General features: G+C 35.8%; 1 protein-coding gene across 13 annotated transcripts in view; it reads left to right on the forward strand.

Annotated features, from left to right (window-relative positions):
• Positions 1 to 283: 283 nt before the first annotated feature.
• MEF2C (myocyte enhancer factor 2C) overlaps positions 284 to 26,591 on the forward strand; it is a 161,730-nt gene continuing 135,422 nt past the window's right edge. For 5 of the 13 annotated variants that reach the window (XM_045847771.1, XM_045847785.1, XM_045847788.1 and 2 more), the window contains exons 1-2: positions 284 to 470; positions 16,225 to 16,308. The gene's annotated coding sequence lies outside the window, so the exon portion shown is untranslated. Of the gene's footprint in view, positions 471 to 16,224; positions 16,309 to 19,342; positions 19,427 to 20,566; positions 20,774 to 26,591 lie in introns of those variants that run through there. The other 8 variants (XM_045847783.1, XM_045847786.1, XM_045847784.1 and 5 more) reach the window with 3 other exon arrangements.

The following is a 26,591-nucleotide window of genomic DNA, read 5'->3' on the forward strand; positions in this document are numbered from 1 at the left end:
GGAAACTTAGTTTTTTACCATATGAAAGCAATCTCAATTTTTTAGGCATGATTTTTGGATAGACTTCTGATTTGATATTTTCCATTTGAACTAGCAGCCTGGGGGCTTGGAAAGGGGGAGGGGAGGGGAGCAGTTCTGTGTTCTTTTGCCAGCACTGACAAAGGTCTGGTTGTCAGTGATACCTTTACAGCTAAATTTACTCCAGAGTGACAGGAACAGGTGCACCTTGGCCTGCCAGACACTTGTGCACAGGGATCACGCATCTTACGGCTTGACGATCAAGGGGGGAAAGCCTGGGTCTTCATAGAAAAGGAGAGGAGGCAAACGCAGCCCAAACTGGGGGGTTTCTCTTCAAAGCCAGCTGGTCTGGCTTTATTCTACAGGAATTTTTTTACCTGTCAGAGTTTGGACAACAAAGCCCTCAGCAGGTGCTGACGGGTACAACTTCCTGGAGAAGCAGAAAGGCACTGGTGAGTTTCAATTGCCAAAATATATTTTTTAGTTTCTAAAAGTTGATTTTGTTGTCCTACAAGAGGCATTGTGGAAGTACCTACATTCAGATAGCTGATGAGACCACTGGAATCAGAGCCAACTAACTCAGCAGTGGGTTTGCCTAGTATAGAAAGTGGAGCAGTTACTACTTGACAGCTTTTTTAACTTTTTTTAAAAAGTTCCTTTAAAGGAAATACTTTATATTTTTAATGTTGGTCTCTTTCATTACTATCTTCAATATGTGAAAGATGAATTAATCATACATATGATGTTAGACAATTTAAGTAAATACAAAAATATTATTTCATCTCTTTTTTTCCTAACTCTGCCATCATCTATTGTGAATAAAATGTTATTTTTAAAGTAAATCTCCAAGTAAAAATGTGAAATGGTACATGCTCCTTTTAAGCATTTCATGCATTGGTATTTTTTTTATGTGTGCATGTGACAGGAATATGAGTAGGGAGAATATTAAATTAATTTTATTTTTAACACACTGTTTAAAAAATGTATTGCACAGAATATTTTATAATTAAAAGTGGCAACATTTCTCATTACTTTAGAAAAAGTTTCTTTAGAGAAAATTCTTTGAAATAAATAACCAAGACAGTTCTAAAACATATTTTTACATCACTGATTTCCAAAATTAGTACATTTATATAGTTGGTATTTTTATTTTGTGAATTCAAAAGTTTAGGCAAAAATATTTTTTATTTTCAGAATAGGATTTTAATTAATGCAAAACATGGAAAAATGAGAACACATGTTAAGACATATTTTTTAGAAGTTATTTTATTTCAATAACTCATTCTTTTAACCATGCTTCAAACATTTCTGTACAAATTGTTGTATTATAGCAAATTGAAAACATTTATTTAAGCAAGTAAGGAGCTCAAAGCTAGGAACTATACATAGTAAACATATGAAACCATTTTAATAACCAAACTCCATATTCATAAGCAATATGAGCTAATGAATGTAAAAGACACACAGCATACATCGATCAAGAATGCTATAAATTATTATGCATAAAATCAATTTTCTGAGCTGTTGGGGGTAGAACTGGTGCCTAAGAAGAGAAAGGCCCACCAATATAAATTACTAACACTATGAGACAATTATTTTATTCTGATGATCCCATAGATAATTTTCAATCCACATATTTAACGTAGTTGTATACTGGGAAAATTATAAGATCTGATTTTTTTAAATGATCACTATATCTAAAACAAATTACAAATCAATAATGACACAGATATAGCACAAGTTTATAAGTATCATACTTTTTTAGAATAACAATTGCTAATTAAAATTATGAAATATTTGTGGTTTAAAAATTACCAGAAATGATCCAACTAATCAAAAAAATCTAATATTTTAGAAACATAAACTTGTCTACATTTAATGGACCCATATATTAAAAATTAAAACCCAACTCTAATGTTCATTATAAATTATTATAGGTAGAATATGGTTCAGAAAATTAAAGCATATTTTATTTTTAAACAGGAATATGTTGTGGTTTCAAAGTACTATTTTGTGTACAATTTTTCTTCATTATACTGACTCTGACACTTGACTAACCATAGCTGCTAAACTTTTTAGAGAACTTCATTAGTCCTTTAAAGAGTGAATGTGTATTCCACCCACTTGATGATTTATTTTTATTTATCTGGTCAGCTAAATACTATATCCCTAGAGAATCAGAGCACTTGCTTTTAGAGATAACTAAATACAACTCAACTGAACATGCACTCTTAAGCAACTTCAGGATTACATTTTTATGTACATTACTATTTGTTACAATGATTATACTATTTGTAATTCACATCAAATAGAAGCAATAAAAAACTTCTTCCAAATGATTTCTATGGCATTTGTGTATTATTAAAGTGTGACTGAACCTACTAGTAACAATGTTAGGTTTAGGCAAAAATTTTCTAAATAACTAAAATTTATTATTTTAACCACATCTTGAATTGTGGGCTTGACTTAAAATTCCAGGGCTTTTTCTTTTAATTATTGAAAGAAGTTTTAATTCATAGTTTGACATGCAATTAAATGTTTGTCTTTTTCTGATAAAACTTCAGCTTTCATGTCACAAAAATACCAATGCCAACTCCCTCAAAATATAGAAATTATTTATTTTAATAAGTCCTGGGGAGAAACTGTGGCTTAAAGTTGCAATAACTCATATGTGCCCTAAAAGGCTAATTTGAAAATATATGCATTTTAAGCATTATTTGCAATACAGTTTCATATCTTAAGGCCAGCTTATTTATAATAGAGAAAAATAATTATTCCTCTGATTTATAAAAACATTTGAAAAACATTTTGCTTACTTTGTATATTCATAAAAACAATCTTGATTCTTTGGTGACTAACTTCAATAAATTATATTCTGAGTATCAATCTATTTAATTTCAAGACAATGAAGTTTCCAGCTAAAATGATTTACTTGTAAGTATTTAAAGAAACAAAAATATTTTGGCAGCTTTATATGTATCTCCTCATTGACCAGACACCTGACTGACAACTGTCAACTGTCCTTGAGCCAAATGTAACCCAGTAAAGATTAAAATTACATATTACTCATCCCTGTTCATAGTACCTGGTGCCAGTAAGTTTTCAAATAGGAATAACTAGACTGTAGATACAAAGAAGTAAAAGAGGACTCATTTCAACCACTTACCATTCCTCCTTTGTCATTAACTTACTTCCCCCTTCCTTTTCTTACTTATCCCACTTCTCTTGGTGTCCATATCTCATCTTTAAAAGATGTAATTTCCTTACAAGCAATTCAGATGTATGTAACACGTTTATGTGCATAAAAAATCCTGGGCAGCCAAGTGATGATGCCCACACATTTCTTTCAGTCAAATCTTCTTTGCTGCTCATGAAACCTTTGACTTGTGGGAAGGCATCTTTGAAGTTTGAACTGCTCCTTTTAAAGAAAATGAAACAGAAGCACAAAGTCACCAGTGTGAGGATGTAGATGCAGACTTGGGTCTGTCTCCCAATGTCATATCCAGTGATTTTTCTTTCTATTAGGCTTTAAAGATATGGACCACAAAACTATTAGTAAAAAAAGAGAACATGGAAAATTAAAGTGAGTTACATTTTTTGGAGAACTGTTTTCAGTCATCAAACTTAATACTTTCTTACAGAAATGCACAATTTTATCAGAGCATTTTAAAATGTATGTTAAAAAGCATAAACATGTTAAAATATTTATACTATATTATTTTTCTATTCTCTTTACCATTTAGATTGATTTTCAAGCTGAAAATATTGGTGGTGTATGTAAAACAGCAGAAATTTTTAAAAACTCAGTGCCCATACATATGTCTAGAAGAAGAATTCAGGAATCAAAAGTGGTGATTGAAAGTTTTTAAATATTAGGGGATAATTAAAAATACCAAATATACCAAAGCATAAGCATATGTATAGGACTCAAGTATAGAATATATTAAACAATTCACATAACTGGCTCAACAACTAACTAGATTGTGTATGTGACTACCAAACCTCTCTGGACCACAAAGGCCTCATCAGTGTTTCCTAACAGTTCAGAAATTCTATGACTCAGTAATCCTGTATTAATATAAGTATCTTATATTTATTCAAATAACTGATAATTATATTAATAAATATTTTATAATGCTATAAGTGAATTTGTTGATAATGATATGCAACATACTGATTCAGTCAAGGTCATGAAAATATATTCTAACTAAATACTTAAGTCTTTTCTGGACCTCTTTGTTCTGAATTTAAAAGAATTTATCTTAACCCTGGACTTTGCAGTAGTACTTGCTTTAAAACCCAGACATATAAATTAATTTTTAAAATGGGAGGGCAGCTTAAAACATTAAAATAGGATATGGAAGAAAATTGTAGACAGGGTTTCCCTGCAAAAGATTGGTCTAAAATAATCTCTAACAGTTGTATAATACAATTTAGCCACTAAATTATATATTTAAATTTACAAATGTATTTGCTTATTCCACTACATTTAGTACAAATCAGCATTAGTTTTTCATCAGCAAACTATTTAACAATATGCAATAACAGTATGCAAATCAATCGCAAGCAAAATAATGGGTAAATACTATCCATTTCTAACAATTGTGAGAGACAGAGGTGTCATAACAAAATATGCAAAATGACAAGATTTTCAAAAAAATTCCACTATCTCCCAGCATCTCAAAGGGATGTTAGTGAAAGTGAATAAGCTGTCCCTTTTTGGCCTTTGAAAGAACATAAATGTTTTCTCGTTGTAGTCGAAGAGTGATGTCCAAAGAGCCCCAAAGCAGAAATAGCCCACTCTGAGTCGTGGTCTGTTTCACTGCTACAAAGCAGTGAATTGGAGTAATTTTGTAATTGAAAACAAATCATGTAACTGCTGAGAGGCTATTGAATGGATGAGACTCTGCTGGGCTACGTATAAATTTTGGAAAGGAAGTTTTAGTTATCCAACAAGAGGTGTAAGAACACTAGAACATATAGGTGGTTTTCTCTACAATGACATGCCTGGCCCCTTCTCTCTTGCTATAAGTAGCCCACCATGTCGGCATTCCAAATAATTAACACTAACAACAGTATTTAGCCTGTGAAATCAGTGGGCAAAACAAAATCACTCTGTAATACACTACCAACCAGCTGGCCATATTTTTCCCACTTGGGTACCCTGGTAACAAAACATGGAAGGTCTCACCTTTGAAATTATGTTAACACACAAAGCTCTGTAGGGCTAAGTTAATGCAAAGGATTTAATGGCCATTTAGTGTTTTTAGTTTTATAATACAGGAGAAAATTTTTTAACAACAACAAAAAATTTACCACATTCGCTGCTGTAGTAAGCCAGTGTAGAATGTGCTTGTGTAAAGGAAAAATAACGTTGTGATAAGGAACAGGAGCATCAGAGAACCCCTAATCTGAAATGTTAAAAATATCTGGATCTAAGAGAGGTTAATGACAACAGCTGAGTATGGAGGGAGGTTAAAAGGCTGGGGATTGTAAATAATGCTGTAATGAATATAGAGGTACTTGTATTCTTTTGAATTAGTGTTTCGGGTTTAGTGTATAAAACTACTATGGAACATTTACACAATGGAATACTACTCAGCCATTTAAAAAGGGGGAAATAAACCAGTCAGACAAAGACAAATACCATATGACTTCACTTGCATATGGAATGTAATGAACAAGCTGAACTAACAAGCAAAATAGAGACAGACTCATGTATAGAGAGCAAGATGACAGCTAAGGAAGAGGTTAGGGGGTGGTGGGTTTAAGCAAAAAGAAAAAAAGGATTCATGGACATGGACAACAGTGTGGCAATTGCAGGGGCAGGGATAAATGGTAATGGAAAAAATATGATAAAAATAATTTCTAAAAAGGCTTGGAATATGGCTCACGATGTTGCCTAGAATGGCCATGTTGTGAAGACACTTTATAATTGATTGGCAGACTGAGGTGATTACTGAGGCCATAACAAACATTTGCATTGACTGAATGTCCCTTTAGTGGAAAGTTACATTTCTCAGAAGATCATGAGCAGTGCTAGTCCTGGTTGGAAAGAATCTAGGCTCACAAGTAGCTGGCAATCACTGAAGCATGAACAGGTCTGTGGGTCATCAACTATAGAGGTACATGGATCTGAAGCCCACTTTACAGGTTTTCCTGAGATACCAGTATCCAAGGAACATAGTCCACCCAAGAACAGAGCTATCCCTCAGATAAGTAAAGATGAAGAATTGTTCAGAAATTTAAGAGAATCATGTCTTCATATTGGTTAATCAGTTTTCTGATTATGGGGGAGCATATATGTGGTATGTCTCTTTGCTCATTTACAATATGAACTAATTCAGACAATGGTAAGAGTTATATCATTTTGAACTCTCATTCTTCATATGTTTAAAAGTGTTCACAAAGTCAAGTTTACTAAATGTGAAGGCCTTTGCAAGTCTTATGCTTACTCTTACCCTAAGACAATGGCTTGCAAGCAAAATGTATCTAGAAACACCCTGGAAACTAGTTACACTGCAGGTTCCTGAGACTATCGGTCAGTGGTCCTGAGGTGGGGCCCAGGAATCTGGATAAACTTTAGGAATTCTGATAAACTTTCCTCTACACTAGGCTGTGCTATCCTTCCAAGAGTCTTTTTACATTTAAGAGGGTCAATTCTCCCCTAAAATAACAAGAAAACTAGCACTTAAATAGTTCATTTGTTGAAATTATTTTTATGTGGATGGAGAAATAATAAGGTTCACCCAATACTAGTTATAAGCCAAAAATTACTCCCAAGTACTACTTGAGTTTCAGGCACTAAATAATATAGCTTGCAATATGAAAAGTGGTTTAAACTGACTCTTTAGGAATGTCATTGAAAAAACAGTATAGACAGTAGTTATGAAAGTCAGTATACATACACATGCAAGTTTTAGAATATTCGATCATCACTGACCTAGACAGTTCAAGAGGTTACAGACTAGCAATAATGTAAGGGAAACCACAGGCTTTATTCTCCTGTGTGGGAGTTATTTTGTGGCCATTGGCTGCACTAAATAGAATCTTATAGCTATATAAATTTGAGGTAAGAATGTGTAGATGGATAAACATAAATCCTTTTCAAATAATAGATAAACAACACACACGTCTTATTTGCTGTGTGTTTATCATCATTGCAATCAAAGAGTAATTATAATGATTAATAACAAAAATAATCACAGAAACTCAAAAACTCTATCGTCTATAGGATATATCAATTGTTTAGAAATAAGCTCCTTTGTTAGCAGTGTTTTATTTTGAAGTGATTCTGATAAATGGAAAAATATTATTAACAATATTGTATGGTCTGAAACAGAAAATGTAACTTCCAAAGCAGTGAAAAAGATTCTGATTAATTGTTGATAAGCAGTTGTTTGTGTGTAAGTGTGTGTAACTTAGTATACTGAGTGTATAACTGAATATAAGAAATTTACAACTAACGATAGAGCAGAAAAGATGAGGGAAGGAAGGGAATAAAAGAAGAAAAATCAAGAAAATGGAAAATATGGGAGTAAATCTATTAATTAGGTATTTAACCATTACGAAAGAGGGTGAGCAGGAACAAGAAACTTGTAGAATATTTCTTACTCCTCCTTAAGTAATATTCAAAATCTGTTACTTAGAACCATGTTTCTCCATTTCCGATTCTCTTCAGAGAGATAATTCTAATATGAAGTGCATTCCATTTGACGTGGATACTCTGTAGTTACAGGTTTAATGCTATACAAACTTGGGACATGTTTATGTGCCCATCTTTGCACACAGGGAGATGCTTTATCAGCAATTTAACAGAGGAGATAAAGGGAAGAAAGCATTTTGCCCTCCAACCTTGAACTTCTACCCAGCTTTTCCAAACTCTTTCCTTCATCCGGGAAGCAACACATATTGTCCTCATAGGGTGTTTATATCCCCTTCAAGATGTTTCTGGAGAAGTAATCACTAATTATACCTGGGGTGGCTTTGGGGGTGGGGAGAACAGAGTGGGATGCACACAGGATGAGACCAAGTGACAACACGTAGTAGCTGTGGCACAAGGAACATGCAGCAACACATGTGCCTCTTATGCAAAGAGGAAATAAAAAGAAACTACAACACAGGTATTAAAGTGTATGATATTTTACAAAATATAAGGAGACATATTTTCAAGGAGCATCATGATATTTTGCTGATAGAGAGCTCATCTTCCAATCCCAGACTCTTCAAAAACAGTAAAATTTCTTTTTCAAGTAAGAGGCAGGCTTCCCATGGACTTGTACCCAGGGCTTACCTATGTGTTGGCCAATGGAGTGACTGCAGTTGGTAAGGGACCAGGGACATGCCAAAAGACTCCTTCCCAAGGCCTCTCCTGACCAACACAGCAGGGGATTTGTCGAATTTGTGTAGCCATGGACACTCCTTTGGATTTGAACTTTTTCAGAAAACTTTTGAAGAGAAGTTCATTTAAAGAAGTTATATGTTACAATGCGTCACGAAGCAAGCTGTTGGAGTGACTGGCTCCTCTGATAGGACATAGTCCAGGAGAATTCTGAACTACGAAGAAGCTGATGGGGAATGAAAGGACCTTGTAGGTCACATCCATGAAAAGCGGTGAGGAGGTAGAGACACTCAATGAAGACTTGTTATTGACTTTAAAGATTGCTGCTGGGTGAGTGCAGTGTGCCAGAGAAAAAAGAGGACAAGCTGAAGGTGAGAACAGGGAAGCTGATGACATATAAACAAGCTTCAGTAACCTTACAGTTTTGCCTGTACCACACAGATAATACCAATTTAGAAGGAATTAAAAACTCAGATTTAATAGGAAGCCACTAATTCTATATTATGCTAAGGTTCCTTAAATTTAAGTGTGAGATTATATAATCAATAAGCAATTTAGAAGATGTCTGATATAACTAAAAAATAAAATCTTTTAGCTTTATTCTGGGCAAATGATTATAAAATTTTTTTCATAAGTCTGACAAGAATCAAATATGAATACAAAAAAGTTTCTTTAAAAATAATATTATATGGGCAAGGATATTACACTGACAAGGATAATGTAAATTGGCAATCCTAAAATGTAAGACTTCTTGGCATTATATATATATATATATATATATATATATATATATATATATATATATATATAACAAATACATTTTGTGTTTATGTCAAATATAAAATGCTCTTTTACAAAACAAAAACCACTTTGAATCATGTAAACTGATGGAAAGGAAACCATCTAAACTGTTGTTAGGTAACTGAGACATTGAGATATTTTTCAGAAATACGGGATAGTCCTTAAACATGCAATAGTACAACAATAGCTAACATTTACTGAGTGTTTTCTACATGCCTGGCACTAAGTGGCTATGCAAGTACAACTTCTTGTCCTCCTCTCACTAAAATGACCATCCTGGGTAGCTATTGCCACTTAACTCATTCTACAGTGAGGACATTTAGGAAATTAAGGTCAAATTGTTATTAAGTGTCTGAGTCTGGATTCTAAACCAGGGTCTCTGATTTACCCTGCTGTGCCTGTTGCACATTCTTTGAAAAGGTATTTCCCACAATATTCATGCATGATGTACAACTTTTAATTAGTGAAACGGATGTTTTAGAAAACTATCAGACCTTTTAAAAGTGTTACTCAGCAAACTGTCTCCTTAGAGGCTACACATTCTTATCAGAGATGCCCTTGAAATGCCCTTTTTATATCTGCAATTAGTCAATGTATAAACCAGATATCCAATAATCTGCTGTTTTGTATGGATGTTGTAGCTGTTATCAAGCACTTGCTCACTACATTTGATCTGGATTTAGTTTCACCAACAAATTCATCTTTAATCATGAAGATTTGCCAACCATAAGACTAGTCTTAAGACTGCATGGCAAATTCAAAAGAGATGTGGCTTACACAAATATCAAGCAAATAACTTCCTAAAGTTTCTACCTTGAAGAAGATAACATGTTTAAACAGGTATTTCTGAAATATCGATTATATCATGTCCAGCTTACATCATCCCTGTAAGTGAGCCCAGGCTGTGAGTACCAGGAAGCAGTGCAGCATCACAGCTGAGGGCATCTGCTGGACACACACCTGCTGCCGTTTCCTTCATCTCACACTTACGAGCAATGTAATCCAGGGCAGGTAGTACCACCTGTCTGAGGTTTAGCTTTTAAAACCAGAAAAATGAGGAGAATAGTAGTGCCTGTCTGAAAGGTTGTTGTTTCAATAAGAAGAAATAAAGTTTATAAGGCAGTTAATAAAATGCAATTAAATTAATTAAAGCAGTTAATACAACACTGACAAGTGAGTGGCCATTAAATGTTAAGTACTTTGAACCTATTTCTTTCAACCCACATTTTAATATGATAGTATTAGGTTTTCACATATACTATAAGTATCACTGCATTACAGATATGAATATTATTAATATAGAAATATGTAACTGCAAATTTAGTTTTAAAAATCATCTACAGGGTATTAGACTATTTTGCTTTGGATTTTTGACTCAGTGAACTATATACACTGGCTAAAAAAATAGTTTAATCACTGACTTAAATCTAAGAGTCTTATTACATGCTACTTTTAATTTTCTCCATATTCCAAAATAATTTAGAGCCTTCATTTCAAATAATAAAAATTAATTCTCTCTATTCATAGTAAATTAGAATGTGGGTATAATTATGTGTTGGGATCATATAAATCTATGCATGATGTTGCCTTCTTGAAAAATTAAAATGTTATATTCTACTGTTTTAACATTTTACATTACAAATAAAATATTTAAAAATTATTAAGTTCTCAGCTAAGTTAAATACCATCATTTGAAAAATAACCTACAGATAGAGAGAAAACAAGGTACATTTTGCAGTGTGGTGGCTTTATTATCTCCTTCCTAGACTCTTTTTGTCTTAATTTGGTATTCTTAATGGGGATAGTTAGCATGATTACCAGATATAGGAATCATACATGTTCCAAGTGAGACTTTACTAAAACCAAAAATGAAAAATGTCTATGACTTTTATTTTTCAAAAAGCAGCAAACAGTCCCTAGGCCTAGCTGTGATGTTGATTATGTGTCCAATAGAAAACTACTTCTAGGTTCCTCTTGCACAGAATGCTCTGTTAGGCAATCATTCCATGGACTGCCCCTTCCTAACAGCCACTGCCCAGCACTGTTGCCATAGATGGCCATCAGACATTTGGAATGACATCAGGAGATAATCTGAGCAGGCTCTGCCCTAAAGAATTCAAGTTAGCAGGAGACTGAAGATATCAATGTCTTCTTGGCTCACAACAGCATTCCAAAGGTCAACCAGGGTGAAAAGAGGATGAGCCTGGAGTTTCCAAGGCCTTTGCAATGACCAGCAGCTAACGAGTACAAGGGGGCATCCCTCAAGAATAAATAAGAAAGAGAGAGAGAGAGAGAGAGAGAGAGAGAGGGAGAGAGAGAGAACGAGAACTAGCTTGAAAGTATTCAGGAGGTACCATGCCTGTGAAAGGGAAATGAGACAGTCTCTACCCATTAAATCAGGGAATTTTAGGATTGAAGAGATCCCTATCTCTTAAAGGTGACACTCAGGAACAGTTCTCATCCTGAATCAATTCCCAACCCTCTAACAACTCACTTCTTCAACTTTTCTGTTGTGACAGGTCCAGTATGAGTGAATATAGGACTTAATGATATAGAAGTAGAATTTCTTTGCAGGAGGATAAAAATGGCTAAGTTTTACTGCATTTAACCAATTTCCCAGCCCTGTGCCTACACTCAGTAACTGGTTTAATTCCTCATAACAAAGGCTTGAGGGCAGTACTTTATGTTCCAAATTTTATATAGTTGAGGAAACTGAGGCAAAGGAAGGATCAATAACTTATGCACAATCATAGAGTTTTGGGCCACATACTGCTTCCTGCACAAACCAACCTTTTCAGTAGTCAGCCATGGAGAGATTGAGGCCTTAGTGTAGCATATCTGAAAGCACTTGAAGAATTAAAAGATTTTCTCTTAGGTTATTAGATTTCAGGGGGAATGGGAAGAAGCCTTTCTGCTTTGAACCACATGCAATTATAAATTAATAAGAGAAATAAAGACAATAATTCAAATATGCTTCAGCTTAGGGGAAATCAAGCTTTAAAATCCATTTTACTGCTGCTATTTTAAAATTATTTATTGTTCATGAGTTCTCCTATTCCAATACTTAAAGGTCCTCCACCAAAGGTTAACATAAAACCTCATTGCCTTAAATGACCAGAATTAATAACAAAAATTTCACCCCCGAATAACAAGAAATATAGGGGATAATCATTACAAAAATCAATCACTCAAACAAGCAAAACATTGAAGTTAGAAAGTTAATGTTTTGTCTCTAAATCTTTATGATGCATTTTATTGCCTTATATGTCTCAGATAGTATAATATATAATTAAGCTTTGTTCATGTTATTAACACTTCTGGTCAAATTTCATCCTAGTAATATCAGTCATTGATATAATCAATGTATCTAATAATATCTTCATAGAATTTGAAGATTATGCTTTGCTAATAATTCTCACCTTATGCATTACCTTTGTTCCCTGATCTTATCAGTGCCTTCTGGCTCTTACTTTAAAAGAGTAATTCCATTTCCTCAGAATTTTTTAAGTGTAAGTAAGCATGATGTTATCCCAACTGGTCTCGTTAAAAAGGCAATCTATGACACCACCCATAATAGACACTTTTAGCTTGACAGACAATGGTTTTCCAAATGGAATTTCTTCTTAGAAGAATGAATGGTAAGAAGTATTATCTCTTGTAAATGAGTATTTCTATCTAAAATCTTAGGCCAGGTCAACTGTAGAGTTCATTTGCCTAGAGAACCACTGGCAAGGTGCCCTAGTGTAGCACAAAACATACTAGACACTGTCAGGTGACTTTTTCATATTTCCAAATTTACAGCCTTATTTAGGGGCATAGCTCTTAACTGCTCTGGGCCACACTCACCTTCCTTGTAAAAAATCAGGTGCTTGTGCAGTGTTCCCTAGTATCTCTTTCAGCAAGAAAATACTGAAATTCTGACTTTAAAACTTTTCACACTGGTGCCAAGAAACACAAGTACCGATGTGTCTGGCTGGTGTCATAAAGCAGGTTATTCATTTAAAGCTCTATAGCAGCACACTCCAATGGAACTTTATGCAAAGATAGAAAAACTGTCAACACTGCAGTCAAATAAGGTAGCCACTAGCCGCCCATGGCTACTGAGTGCTTGAAATGTGACTAGTGTAACTGAGAAACTCAATTTTAAATTTTGCTTAATTTTAATTAATTTAAACTTTAAAAGCTACATATGACTACTGTGTACAATTGGTAGCAGCTTATAGCTTTAAGAACATGGCAGTTGTAAACATTTGACACCTTTGATTTATTCAGCAGAGTACTCTAGAATGCGTTTAGAGCTCTGATCTTTCCACTACGATTGGTACCCTTAGTACTGTTGCACACACAGGTCAAAGAACAGCACAGGCTGTGATGGCATTTTTGCAAAAGATCCGCCGCACTGTTCTCACGTGCTAAAAAATAAAGGAGGATGGAAGGCGAAGGGAAGTTGAGGGGGTGGGGTTCTCCCTAGCAGCTCTTTTCTTGTTGAGTTTGTGGCCTTTCCCTAGCCAAAACGCGCACAAACCCACCGAGGCAGCTTAACTGCCAGAGCCAGCTGTTGGCAGTTAGTTTTTTTAAATAATCCTGAAGACCCTAAGAGCTTGGGCTATAGAATCCAGCTCCGGGACCCCGCCCTTTCCTATTGGCTTGTCTGGTGAAAAACGAGGCTGGCTGGTGTGGGACAGGGTGGCAGCTGGACCTGCGGGTGCCAGTCTTCCTGTCCCAGGCTCGCAAAATGCTAGGAGCACTTCGAGAAGCTTGTGCCGCTGTTAGCGGCCCGCGTGCCAGCGCTTTGTACACGGTGTGTGGGTGTTCATTATGTGCGTGGCTCTGCGCTCGTCTCCAGCTCTTCAAAGTCGTCTTTCACTAAAGAAAATATGCCCAAGATCACCAAACCAGACCAGCAGACAACTCCCCTGACACCGACACCGCCCGTTTCTAAAGCCAAAACATCACTGTTGCGCCCTCCTCCATTCCCCAGAACCCACCACGCGGCCTCTTCACCCAACCGCCCGCGGCTTCACCACAAGCTGTGAAATCGCCCCTCTAGACACAACCTGCTACCCACGCCGCCAAGAGGCAACCCCCCTCTGTGTGCCCAGGCCCAGCAGGCCCCCAGAAGGGCTCCAAACCCGCCTGCTCCTCGCCCGTTGCGCACACACGTGGCCCACTCACCCCCTACTAGCTGCCTCCGAACTCTGGAAGCACTCCCTGAAGGGAAGGAGCCTCCGCCCATGAACTCCTTCTTCCAAGAGAAAAGTAGGAGGAAGGGGGGTGGAAAGCAGAGCCGGGCAGAACGGAATATAAAGGTACTGAGCGCGGCATTCAGGGGAGGACCCATAATAATTGGGTGGCGTTGTGGCTGTTGTGCCTCCGCTGAACGCCCAGAAAGCGCGGATTCACTTTCCACAAAAATCACATGGAGGGATTGTTGCTGCCTGCAATCAATAACTTTGGGGAGTGAGCTGCTGAAACCAGAGGCGTCCCCCTTCTGGGTATTTAAGGGGCCATTGGGACTGAATCCCAGCCCTCTGCTTTACAGACAAAGAAGTGGGCACCAAAACGCAAGAGGAGTTTTGGTTTTTGTTTTTTTTAACCCCCACCCGATCCCGGTAAAGACCTTTTAAAAAATAAAGGGCACACACAGAGAGAGGTATCTAGAAGAAATAGAAGAGGAAGTGTGAAAATCCATTCTTTGAATTGAAGGTTCCTGTGATATTTCAAGAAATGGGATGGAATCAATGTTGAGATGAACATTTAACAATTTTGTAGGTAAAAGTAAAGTCCATTAAATTTAGCCTTGTATATGGATACTTTTTAATCAGCCACACATTCACAAGCAAATTACTGACCAAACCTTATTTGGGCACATTGATCCCAGAAAAGGAAGAAATGTATCATAATTTGTGGTGGCATTTCTAAAAACCTTAACATATCTCTCAGATATTGTTTCATGAAGATTGCATTTCTGTAATGTGAAAAGGCCCTGGGAGATGTGTATAAAGATCCCAACTTAATAGACTGTGAAACCAAGCAGATTCAGGGAAAAGGGAATTCACCAGGACACCTGGGACCAACTCCCAGTCACCAAGTTGAGACTTGTGGGCCTGAGCCTAAAAGAATAAACTCAGCTAACAGTCCTGAAATAAAAGTGGCCAAAGTTCTTCACTGGTCCTTGACTCCGAAGCAACTTAAAAATAAAAATAAATCTTAGGGTGTCAAACCAAACACAGAGATTTCATAAATCTTAATGACTTAAGTTGAAAAGTCTTCTTGCTAATAACAAATGAGAGGATAGATATTGACATCACGGTCTGATATGTCTGAAGGTCAGGAGGACAGGACCCATTCGGAAGGCAAGGAAGAAGTTCATTATTTGTTCACAAAGTCATAGACAGCTAGTTCCAAACAGATGAGGACACAGGGGTGTTTGTGCTCGTGCACTTAAACAGTGCTTGGAAAGATAAGGTACTTTTGGTAATAGAATTCATAAAGGGCACTGAATCTACCTCATTAATCCCAAAGTGTTGGAAACTGGCCTTTAGGCAAGGTATAAACACTAAGCCCATTCAGCAACTTCATTTGCAACTTTAGTATCCCAATTTGACAAATTTGGTTAACTTGGGATTCATGGATTTGACTATCTTCCTTGTTGTTCTTTATTAGATACAAAATTAAAGGTACAAAAAATGTAGCATCTCTAGCTATAAAAGATATGATTACACCTTGGCTTGGAATAACAAATCCTTTGTATGTTGCAGATTCTCAAACATAAGCAGTCCATATGGTATATACTGTGCATGCGATAAAGCTATACCTGAAGAATTTTTGAAATTTAGATAGTTGGCACTATTTATCTTAAAGGTTATACATATAACCACAATTTAATGATAACTTTACTTCCTTTATATTTAATACACATTCATTTGGTTTAATACTAGAATTAACATTAATGTTCCTCGGATTAGAATTTTCAAAAATAAATTTATTCAAATGTACTTCAACATCAACATTCTTTTAACATTGTTTAAACTGTATACCTTGTTGTACTTACATATTTCCAGGTGCCAAAGAGTTGCAAACTGTGAAGTAACTTCTATGAAGAGATGAAGTGAAGAATGGAAGGCAAATGACTGTTTGTGCATGTGGTGAGTGCTTCACATTTGTTATATCACCTCCCACACAATAACTCCTAAAGGCAAACCTGCAAAATCTTTGTCACTAGGTATTTGTGATATAGACATGTATAAAAGTGATAAAGAGTTATAAAACCATTATATGCTTTGTATGATAAGCATTTTGTGTAAAGCTCATGTTGCCTTTCAGGGCCTATCCTTTCAAGTCCCTTTTACAATTAATCCATTTCAGGGAAATTGTTCATGTCTTCTTTCACTATTAAAAAAGTAACACTTTTAATGCTATTGGAATTTGTATCTTACTATTTTTCATGTTTTCCTGCACTCCTACGTGGAACTACTGGGTCTGTGTTGCAAGTATGCTGTACAATTGAATACTATACAGTATACCATATAGTTGAACAGTCTCGAGAGGTAGATTAATCTAAAGGCTTTTCTTCATCTTAAAGTAGGTTTCTGTGGCAACAATCCAGCTTACTTTAAAATAATTTTTTTAAAGCTCACTTCAAGAGCTACACCCAGTGTGGGCCAAGCTTAAAAGCAGGCAGACCCAGTGCATGAGGTTTTAGTAGACTGCTGATTCAATGCAGGGAAGTAGTGAAGAGAGGAGGATGGAGTAAATTGGTGTGCAACCCTGAAGAGAAATTAGACATTAGCTTTCCCTAGACTATAAATCCTGAGGATCATGCTGTCTGGAACTTCTGTGGCACTTTTAATATGTTAATAATTATTTTGTGGGAAAATCAAGTTAATATTTATTTACATGTATAAGAAAACATAATAATTATTTAATGAAGGAAATAGTTGGTGGCTGGGGGGAGAAAGCCGGTTTCAGTAGTGCATCAATCCCAGACATCATTTTCTCTTAAAGGGAGTGTCACCTTTTACTTAACAGTATAGGCCTCAAGTTTCTGATTGGCTTTAAAGGGTATAAGAATTTTCTACTTTGCAATCATAGAACTGTAATAGACTGGAAAAGTCATTTAATGCATAAGCAAACTGAGATGAGAGGAAAACAAAACAAAACAAAACAAAACACATTCAAGGTACCAATCTTGAACCAGAGAATCCAGGCTTCCTAATACCTAGTACCATCTTCTTCATACACCAGAAATTATTCTTATCCTAGCCGAGTACCATTAGGTGGCAAGGATAAGGATGAATTTTTAAGCCCTGAAATATTTAAAGAAGAATATAAAGCACATTTTGGATTAACCACTTTGTAGATTACCAATGAATAATTTTAAATCCCAGATGATTCTATTGTATATTTCTGTATAACTTTATTGTACAGAAATGGTTGTACCGCTTCAACCATAAAAGCTCATGGGAAAGAAACTAATGCTAATATCAACTTAGGGTCACACATAATTAAGAACTAAGTCTTCTGAGAGGAATATCTTGTATTTTAGAAGGCCAGTTGAAATATATTCCAGATCCAAATTATTTTCAAATTATCCACAGTGTGAAGTTATATATATTTTTGAATGCTTGTACTATCACTGATAATTATAGGCTTATTAAAATGTTTATTGTGAAATTATCCTTAAAAATGATAAAAGTTAAGATAGTTTCTTTTTGAAAGAAAACAATATAAAACTGAAGTATACTGTGATAAAACTCCCTATGATCCATCATAAATAGTATGGTTGAAAGTCATGAATTGCCTATGTCTATTTGCTCATGTGAAATAGACTGTTAAGGGTTTACTACAATAATTTCAGGCATTATTGCAATAAACTTAGATGTTTCTGCAAATGGTTTGTTTTGTTAGGACGTTTGTGAATCTGGAAAAAAATTCATTTTTACCATCATATATAGATGCATCTTAGTATTCAAAATGTCAATACACCTTAAAACTTTTGTATATTTTAGAATTTGTAGGTGTACCTTAAATGAAAACCTAAAACAGATTACCTTTGCCATATTATTAAAATGAATTCATAGTACTGGCAAACTCACTAGATGAAAAACCAACAAGCAAGCATATATTGTGGATACCAATTTCAAATAAATGATACTATCTCAAATGGTTCTTGCTTTGTGACAGTTTGCCATGCTTTCCTATAGTAAAAGCAAGAGTTTCATCTTAGCTATGCTGATAGTGATGAGCCAGAAGCCTGAAGAGTATTCAGATATAGTTGTACTTGCCTGTAAAATCAACCTTCTCCTTTCAAGTAAAGCCTTGGGGCACAGGCTTAAATGTTGAACCTACTGTTCTGAGAAAAGCTACTCACATCAAATAGCCTCAACAATGAAGGAGGAGGCTTTCTGAATCACACTCTCCTCCCACATTAAAATAGTCTAGAGGCACAGTACAGGACTTAAGAGGAAATGCAACTAGTCATTGGGTTAAATACACAGTGCTGAAAGGAATTTTTAAAGTGAGGAAATAACTTTAATTAGCTAGATATTTCAGTATACTCCTATTGTCTACTCTTGAATATTCCATGTTTTTATTTTCTCAGTGTATTTTCCCTGCTATCTTTTAAAATGTTTTACTTCGAAACATTTTACATAACCTGCAGTAATACAGGCATGCAATCTTGTCTTCACCGTTGTGTTAGGATTGCTGTATTTTATCTTTGGTTTTATTGGGCGTGGTGTAATTTGGCTAGGGAAGGGAGGTACCCAATCCCTAGTAACCTTTCCTAAATCTTTAATATTAACTTATTTTTTAAACTTGAACGTAAGTAGTATCTTCCTTATCAGTCTCTATTTCTGCTTCCTGTGCAGCTGAAACTCTTCAGGATAAGTGAAGTCATCAGCGATCGGATAGGGAAGCTTAATGCATTTGGGAAGTTGATTTGGTTTACTTGTGAATGCCCTGGATAAAATCCAATGAGGTGTGGAAGAGATAGAGTGGGAGGAGGGAAGGGGAAAATATCTGAGGAGGCTGCCGCTGTGGTAAATATTTCCAAACTGATTAGAAAGTTCATGGCCCTTCGATGAGGTCGAGATTTCAAATGTAATTATTTTATTATTTTGTACATTAGTAACACTTGAGAAGCATTTAGGCTAACTTTCTAGCCCTCCAACCTCTCAGGGCCGAAAACCGCGTATTCTGGGCACGCAGGAAAAGCGCGCTGGAATCGAGTGCTGCAAGCATCCTGGACAGTGGCTTCAATGCGTAAGTAACACAGGAGCGCTCGGACGGTGGAAGAATGATGTGGTTAACGCGTCTCCAAACCGGGGAAAAGTCACAGGAGCGACTATTAGGGTGGCGCTCCTATTGGTCAGAGGAAAGATCCCGATTTTAGAAGGACTTTCCTGCTGGCTGGTTCACAGCGTCCCCGGGGAGCGAGCGCGCAGCAGCCGCTGGTGACTTGGTTTTCCGAGAGTCCTAGGCGCCCCCAGGCAGTGAGCAGGGATCCGCTGCTCGCGGTGTTGTCTTCATTTCGTGCAATAAAGAATTGTCATTAGGTTTGCGTATGGCATGTGCCGTTACCCCACCGTAAAACTAAAATTAGCAAAATGTCAGGAATGGAAAGATTGATTCACCAAGATGCAATTATCATTTAAAAGTGCTTGATTGAGGTACTGATGTTCAGTGATTTATTCTGCATACCATATACATAATTAAAGTAGTGTAGTGGAGTAATTTATCAATCTAGTTGAGACTGGAGGGGTGAGGAGCGAATTGCTGTACGTTTGTTTTATTAAAATGCTCCGAGGTCTAGTCCCGCCCCCCTTTTGCAAGAGTGAAACTGATGATTTCTCCAGCTCACGAGGAGAGAGTCAACGGTTTGGGATTGTGAGGGAGACAGAAAGACAGAAGGGAAAGGCAGAGTGAGGCAAAGGCAAAAGCAAGGACAAAATAAAATAAAGGAGAAAAAGAAGACCAGAGGCACTTCATGGTTCGTGCTGCTTAGAACCCCAAGCCTGTGTGCTCGGTTTTCCCTGCCACCCCCGCCTCCCTTCCCAATATCCTTCCACCACTCCCCCCTACCCCCGCCTTTTTTACGCGACGTTTCAAAGGCTGTGAGCGGCTCTCCTTTTCCCATTCGTCTTCTGTCACTTCCTTCCTGGACGCAGTTTTCTGGACGAGTCTGGTTACTTTTAATCGGCTGGCCGCTAAGAGCCACTTTCCCCTCCTCCTCCTCTCCTTCCTCCTCCTCCTCCAAGTGGCCTCAGCTCGCGCGCGAATGCGCGTCCCCGCGCGCGCCTACCCCCCCCCCCCGCGCGCGCTCTCTCCGAGGCCGCGCGCATACACACACATCATCTCCAGCTCTCTGCTTGCTCTGCTCGCAGTCACAGACACTTGAGCACACGCGTACACCCAGACATCTTCGGGCTGCTATTGGATTGACTTTGAAGATTCTGTGTGGGTCGCCGTGGCTGCATGTTTGAATCAGGTGGAGAAGCACTTCAAGGCTGGACGAAGTAAAGATTATTGGTTGTTGTTTTTTTTTTTCTCTCTCTCTCTCTTAAGAAAGGAAAATATCCCAAGGACTAATCTGATCTGGTCTTCCTTCATGTAAGTACCTCTGACATTTCTCGAGGAAAATAGAAATAGCCTGAGGTATTGTCTCTGAAATCTGCATCAGTATATTACACAGCACTGGGTCTATCCCTGTGCCTTTTTGGAGGCTGAAGTTGAGGGCTGTTGTGCATTCTTTTCGTTAGATTCCATGATTTCCTTGCCTTTTGCGAAAAGTAACTTTTTAGATAGTCTTATCCGTTTGCCATCAGTTATTGAAATCACTCCTGACTTGTTCTTGTCACATCAATGTGTTTAAAGTTTCATGAAGTTAGTTCACATCATTAGCATGTTTGATATGGTGGAGTGTGTGGAGCCTGGCAGATTTTAATTTTTCACGGAATGGTCTTTGACCTTGAAGTACGTGTCTTAAGATTCAGCCTTTAGTTCACCGTGGAGAGATGCTCCTCTGAGTTCCCTCAAGACTGATTTGCTTTGGGTTATGCTTCCGAGCTGCTAATTCTTGGGATTAGTTTGAGCTAAAGCATGGCTGTCTGTCAGAGAATACCTTTGTGCATCTCCTTCTCTTACCAAAGTGCTGGCTTGATGGGGGGGCTTCTTAATTGGTGTGGACAAAAAGTAACACCCTGGCCGTGGTAGTCTATACATTTTACAATTAGTGTTGGCATTTCAGCACAGGCATTGCTGCTTAGGTCAAGTCAAATACATAGCTGTTTTAAAACAAACAAGGTTAAGTCACTTAAATTGCCTTCTGTTTGGACTTTGGATGAAAGTTAACAAACTCAGTGATAAAGTTTGGCACAAAGGAGGTATATATAGATATGGCACAATGTTTATGGTATTATTAAATACTAAGCAAGTATTTATATTTATTATTAATGTTATCTCCTTCCCAGAATATGGCTATTAATTCTTAAAGGAAATTTATATTTCAAACATTTCTGACTATTCTAGTTCCAGTAGTTATTTTTTGGGAAAAATTATTTTTCTTCACAATTTAGGAATGTGTCTTTTGTAGGAAATACCTTTATATGTAAATGCTGACAGTATAATAAGTAGAATCGGGCTGTCTGCCAGTTCTTTAACTGGTTCTCAGTGGAGAACTGCTTTGACACAAAGTGGGTTTTACTATTGTGAATCTGAAACTAACTCTAATAGTAACTGTCTTGTGAAATGGCTAGTGACTGCATATATCTTCTAAGTGCTATAAAGGAAACTCCAGCCGCCTCATTATACCAGCTGAAAAGAATGACCAGTCTCTTCTTCACTGGCACCTTGCAATGGAACCGTGGTTGCAGAGTAAAGATGTTTATGTAGAGTGTAATAACTTCAATCCCTAGAGACTTGCTAAGACATGGAAATGTGACCACCTGTGAACCCCGTTTAACCTCTTAATTGAATACTAATTTTAGCTTTAAATAGATTAACAATTTCTAATTTGAAGATAAAACTTCTTATTTAATTTTTAAAATAATGTCAGTTTTGGCTAGTCTTTAAAAACATTCAGTATGTGTCAATATGGTACAAATAGTATTTCTGTTTCTTCATCAGTTTGGTTAAATATAATACAGTTAATAAACCATAGTACTGTCTCCCAGTATATGCATGAAATTATTTATTAAGTTAAAAGAAGTTGTAGTTCTAAAGCAAGTGGTTCAGTAATTGACAGGTAAAATGAAATATACATATCTAATCTCCTATTTCAAGAGGAAAAAATTTCTAAAATATCTTCTATTTGTAGGAAAGTAGATTTGGCTATATATTATAATTCTAACTCAATTCTGAAAGTTTCTGTCAAAACAAACTTTAAACTCAATATTTGTTTAAAATATGGTCCACCAGTCAGGTTAAAGAGATGATATTTAGCAGTTATCTTTACTTTAAATTTTACTAAACTTTATAAAAATCTACTGTTTTTTTACTAGTGTAATTCACACAACTTTGAAGTATCTATGGCATATTTTCCAGACTTCTTATTGAAGACGGTATTTCACTTCATTAATTACACTATCTATATGCCCATGCCCATGTATGTATGTGGAATATAGTGAAAGAAAATATTAGAGGTAACTTTTATTAAATAATAATTTGTTTCTTCAGTTAAATAAAAAATGGATACTTTAGGATAAAAAGTCAATCTTCCACCTTTCCTGAGCTATTCACACTTTAGAAGTATGCAATCATGTATATTAACTGTTCAGCATAGAAACATATTCACATTAAATACATGAAATGTAAATAATAAGAACTTTACTGAATCTTGCCTCTTTTCTTCTTTGTAAACATGTTCAATTTTCAGAATTTGAGGGGAATGGTTCATTCCCATAGAGAAAAAAGGCCACCTAATGATTCAAAATTGAATCCTGAAAAAGCATCATGTTTTATATTTTTCAGGTTTCTATGAATTTCTTCCTTATCCCTCAGTTTACCAAATCAATAACATTATATTACAGCCAAATCTTTTTTCATAAGTGACTCATTACGTTTAAATTTCTTTTAAATAAAAACAAGCTAAATAACTTCTTTGCCTATGTTAACATTATATTTCAAAACTTTCTTCTGTTTATTGTAGTATATTTTGTGGTTTTATTTCCCAATTCTACGTGCGGTATATCTTGAGTCTTTGAAATCTCAGAAAGTGACAAAAAATGGGGAAATATCTGTGCAGCAACACTTGTGCTACCTAAAACAACAAAATAGAGAACCCTGAATACTAAATAGAGAACCCTAACACAAAATAGAATACTAAATAGAGAACCCTGGCTTCAGGGACATGATTCAAAACAGCATGGAAGAATTTTATATGCAATTAAGGGTCACAGTGTGGACTTTAGAGAGATTATCAATAAAGTTCTACTTATTTTTCAAAAGCACATCCTCTGAGAAAACACAGCAAATTAATACTAAAATTTATAAAAGTGCACATATTCGTTTTATGAATAGAGCGGTTGGACACAATGCAAAGATCGACTCACTGATGTTCAGCCTGTGTGCTGCACGTGGAAGGATGGGTGATTAAGATCCCCGTCCCCAGCACTGTACATTAATCTCATGGGCGCGTGGATTGCCTTGCACTCAGCAAAGCCTGACTGTTCACCGAGATCTGTCATCTTTAGGAAATCAAGCCAGATTACAGAGGCGATTCACAAAACCAGGAGCGACAACAGGGTCTGTGCACCTTACAAAAGGCGGATTACCCAGTTCACGTGTTATTTTGATAGGTCAAAGATGAAAGCTGATTGTTGGGAAATGGCAAGGCACTCCAATTTCAAATGATTGCTAGCTAACTTACCACGACCCTGTTGCTTCGTCATTATCAAGAGCCATTCAAACAGTGGAAAACTCAGTTTTCAAATGACAAGCTTTAAATATTAAAGTAAGAGAAAAATGTCTTTTTTATACATGTCTTCATTGCTTAAATATTAAGTTCCATTACTTCTTTATGAACAGACATCAAGTTCTGGCTGCTTATGGGAAGCAGTTATTATAAGGCTTAATTACAGTAGACATTTTCAGAGGCATTGTAGAAAGCACAAAACAGAATTTGCCAGAAATAAAACATACACTCATGGTATTGAGTAACTGAGCAGAAAATGCATAGTAGTCAATAGCCATTATGTTATTCTGTTACCAAGTATGTTCTTCATAAAGATGTGTAATTACATAGTTATAAATCCATACATTTGAAATAAACCTTTATAGGTATTCATTGATCAAATTATGCATGTTTCGTGAACATTATATAAAGATCATTCTGTACAACAAAATATGATGTTTTCAGAGTTTATTTCAGAGAATAAAGTTTGGTTTGCCTAATAACATTTTCAAAACACCAGCTTCTTACACATCCAACCCTACAGTAATTTCTTGCTTCTTTAAAAATTGAAGTCCTTTTTTACCCAACTGATGCCTCCTAGTGTTTCACACAATAAAACACTAATGAGTCATCCATAAATGTAAACATTGCATTTTCATTGCCTACATCTTCTGTGATACATAAAATTAATATTTATGTGTTTAATTTTCTGTGCATTATAATAAGATAGGAAATTCTAGTGAATGAGATGTTTCATATGAGTGGATTTGTGGCACGCACTTGTAGGTTTTCTTTGAACATAACAATATCTTACTAAGTTTTAATAAGTTTATTATCTTCAGTTCCAGTTTCTATATTCACTATTTATGTTCACTCTTATTCCAAGTGAAAAGCATAGGCAGAATAACATAGCTTCCATTTTCTAGGCCTGGAAATTATATGGTTGTATTCAGTCGGAACTATCTGATGAACAAATTGTGAAGGAACTAACCATTTAAACACTAAAATGTCTTAAAAGAGAATTAAAAATTTGCCTACTCTATGTCTTGACATTTGCAAATTTCTTTGTAAAAGTTCGATAAAGAAAAATAGTTTTTAGAAAAAAAGTAAAGAAAAATGCACACACTTCCACTTTATTAGAAAATAATAATACTTACCTTGAGAGTATATAATGCTACATAATTGAAGGAAGACTTATTAGAACATAACTTCTCATGACCTGCAGATTGTCTTAATGAGGTTGAAGTTAGTGGATACCAACTTTGGTGTGAGTTTTCTATCATTAGGATAATGAGTGTAGACTTTCGATATTCTTGCACTTCTGTGATGTCAAACCGCTTTCTGACTCTACTTATGCAGACAGATATTTTAATTTCTCAATATTTTTTCTTTAAAATATTTATGAAAGGAAAGTGGCATTCCCCTTATGGGTCTTAAATTCAAAGGATGCACTCAGAAACCTGTAACATTTATGGGCCTCTTCCTGAATTGTCATACAACACACATGTGCACAAAATGTTCACAAATTTCTTCCATTAAGACAAGTGTTCTGAGAGTCCTGACTTAGATACTAGCCAGAGTGAATGTGATTCATTGTTATTACCTGTATGCATATGTGTCACTTTAGTTCTCTTGGTTCAAACAGAGCACGTTTTACCAATATTTAACTCTCATTTAAGATTCTCTAATTTGGTCAATCATACAGTGCTAACACAATTCTGTGCATGTTGGACACATTTCAAAGAATGTAAGGGGGTGTATTCCTTTCGTTCAAGGAAGCAAACATGTAGAAAGGGGTGGACCTTTCCCACAAGAGGCACATTTCTTCCCTTGGAGAATTGAAGCAAATATGCAGTCTGTAAGTGAATAACAGCATGAGAAAAAAAATAATTTGTAATGGTCTGCTGTAGTTACTGAGCAAAGGAAACTGTCAAGATTTTTTTCTGAAAGCAATTATTGATAACCCTTCTCACATTGAATACTGGAAAATGTCTGAAAATTTTGTAATTTTAATATTTAACTTCTATAAAGTGCACTAGAATTAATTTTGCTCAAAACAGTATTCAATAGTAACTATTTTACAGATGTATTTTATTGAGGCATAAACTTAGAGATAAAGGAGCTAGAGGTACCCATTCCTTCTCTCTTTTAAGAATGAGTAGATAGCATCAATGTTCTTTTATGTTAGTTATTTTTACGTGTGCTAATAAAGAAAATTCTATAAAAGAGAGTACCATTGTAAAAAATAAGATTATTTAAAAAAGATTATTCAAAATAGTATTATCACATTTCTTTGTATGATTTTAATGTTAACTGCAGGAAAAAAAGCCATATTCTTATTAAGATGGATGTTATGTGATACCTGCTCTATAAATCTGTGTTTTGGTTTCAGGTGGTAAAATGAGGAACATTCATTTGTCATCTCCATAATGCATTTGTTTTATATAGTCTTTGTATTGGTCAAGTTAAATCACTGTATTTATTTTAAAAATATAGTGGCTAGTGTAAACAAAATTCAAAGTACACATAAAGAGAATC

This window comes from Phyllostomus hastatus, unplaced genomic scaffold (genome assembly GCF_019186645.2).
Source record: "Phyllostomus hastatus isolate PE091 unplaced genomic scaffold, TTU_PhHast_1.1 phas_contig_58, whole genome shotgun sequence".
Lineage (NCBI taxonomy): Eukaryota > Metazoa > Chordata > Mammalia > Chiroptera > Phyllostomidae > Phyllostomus > Phyllostomus hastatus.